Source organism: Lampetra planeri, chromosome 25 (assembly GCF_965212315.1).
Source record: "Lampetra planeri chromosome 25, kcLamPlan1.2.h2, whole genome shotgun sequence".
In the NCBI taxonomy this organism is placed as follows: Eukaryota; Metazoa; Chordata; class Hyperoartia; order Petromyzontiformes; family Petromyzontidae; genus Lampetra; species Lampetra planeri.
In genome coordinates, this window is record NC_136131.1 from 2,426,858 (window position 1) to 2,429,603 (window position 2,746).

Below are 2,746 nucleotides of genomic sequence, written 5' to 3' on the forward strand. Positions count from 1 at the left end.
TGTCTACGTTGCCCCGTGTCGTGCGCTCTCCGCTATCCCCCCAATCATTCGACACCTGGGACCCCCCCCCCCCCCCGCAAGAGGTTGCTGCCCACGCGCGTCAAATACCGCGCACGATCGGATGTAGCGATGCAAGTCAAAGAAGAAGATTGGAGAATCGTTTGTCGACACCTTTGAATCGAGAATCGTTGAGTCGCGGCCCCCCGGCCTCACGCGCGCCGCGCCACTGCGCGCCCATTGGCGACTCGCGCCCTCGCGACGTGACGTCACGAGTGGGTGGGGCGTGTCGCCACGATATGGCGATATGGCGATATCACCACGATATGGCCACGATATTGCCACGATATCGCTACGATATCGTAGCGATATCTATAACTTAGAATAGCTATTGTTACAATATCGAAGATCCTAGCGGTATCTTATATATCGTGGCGATATCATAAATATATGATATCACCACGATTGGGCGATATTACGATATAGCGATATTACGATATAGCGATATTACGATATAGCGATATTACGATATAGCGATATTACGATGTAACGATATTTACGATATAACGATATAGTGATATTACGATATAGTGATATTACGATATAACGATATGAAGGTATGAAGGTATTAATATGAACATCGTATCGTGATGTCGTCGAGGGACTGGGACCAGACGACCCCCGAGGTCCCGGGATGTCGCCAACTTGGATGGGGACACATTCGTGATTTGCCCTGAACTCCAACTTAATGAGTTCGTAAGTTGAAGGAGAAGCAGACGAAACACGAAATGCTGCTCTAAAGAAATTAGTTTTTAATCTTGGAGAAATTCGTTTTCAATTCACGCAGTTTTTTTAAAAACACTGAATGTGTACATTTTGTGAATTATATAAATACACATGTACACTCCCACGACGCTGCTGCTGATGATGATGCTGCTGCTGATGTATTCTGTCCGAACACTCTGTAGCGCCCACCCAACTCACTCACCCCACTCACCCCGCTCACCCCACTCACCCCGCTCACCCCGCAGCTCACCCCGCCGCTCACCCCAACCACTCACGCCGCCGCTCACCCCGCTCACCCCGCTGACCCCACTCACCCCGCTCACCCCACTCACCCCACTCACCCCACTGACCCCACACTCCCCACTCAACCCCGCTCACCCCACTCACCCTACTCACCATACTCACAACGTGCAGCAGCGTGGTCCAGATGTCTTGTGGACCCCAATAAATTTGACCCCTTTGCTTATTAATTCCTGCGTTCACTCCCACTGAGTATGCAACAAATACTACGTTGACAATAATTCAGTGGGGGTCACAAGGCATCTGGACCTCCCTGTACAGCAGTCTCATTTGGCACATATAGTGATGTAGGCGAAGTGTCACGGAATCGGTGACGAGGGTGTCCAGGAGGCACCTTCTTTATTGACACCTTCACACTTCACAGGTTCGCCCGTACACTCACCTGGGTCGTCCTGCCGAGCCTAAGCACAACCCTCACCATGCAACACTGATGGCGATGACCGAGACAGCCAACTACTGTCCGGCAGCACAATGATCTAGCGAAGGCGGCAGCGACGAAGGCGGCGAAGAATATGAACATCATATCGGTGAAGACGAGATGAGTCCATTCAGACGCTGTCTTTCCGACAGACCTGTTCTTCACCTGAGGACGGCTGCTTGCGTTGTGGCCGAAACGTCGTGATAATTGTATTTTATTATGTTTTATTTTTATTGTTGTATTATTTCCCTTCTACGTGACTTTACCGAAAGAACCAAGACGAGACAAGTCCACTCCCAGAAGCGGCAGCCCCGAGCTCCCCACTCTCCGCTGCTTTTATGCTCCCTGGCGCGGCCTGGCTCCGCCCTGGCCGCGCCTCCCTTCTCCAACCCACTAGCGGTTTCCAGGGGCCTCCAGATGGGGTCTTCCATGACCCTTGCCCCAGTTCCTCCGCCCTGCCGACACACACAGCCGTGTATCTGCTCACCAGCGTGTGCGCTGTTTGTCCACCGCAGTTGTCGCTGCTGGACAGCAGCCGGCGCTATTACACTACATGGGTATAATGCAAACGCTTCCACAATAAACGATCACCACCCGACAAAGCCAATGAAATCCAGTTGTCACGTGGGGCAAATGCGCCCAAATTCATTTGGTTCATCAGCAACATCGGAGGAGTGTTGAAAAGTCCAAGCAAAATATATTTCATTATTATTCATTTTTTACACGAAATTTCACTGGACATTACACCTCGCATTATGCACATCATTGTTTCGTTGTACAGTTTTATATTTTTTACATTCCTCTGACGGGTTTTGCTGATAAACTAACTCAATTGGCATAGTTGCCCACGTGACAACTGGATTTGATTGGCTCTGTCGGGTGGTGGAAGGTTCAAGTAAAGAGTGACCATAATTCCGACACGGTCTAACCCGAAATAAACTAATTTTGAATAACAATTCATAAAAAAACTAAAATGGGCGTGAAAGCCTCCGTATGAAACAAATGTGTTCGTTACAATAGATTTTGTTTCATTCTCAGAACTGTAGCATACGGCATTGAAGATTAAAATTGTATGTATGTACGTTGAACGTCTTTCGCACCGGACGTGCTATCATTTGTGGCTGTGTAGCCTACATGCTGCCCCTCTGGGACAATATGCTTTACACCTCCTGGGAATGATAGCTGTCGCGTACTGTGCTTAGGCGGGACACGTGTAGTGACGCAGATCGGAGACAGTATGCCTGG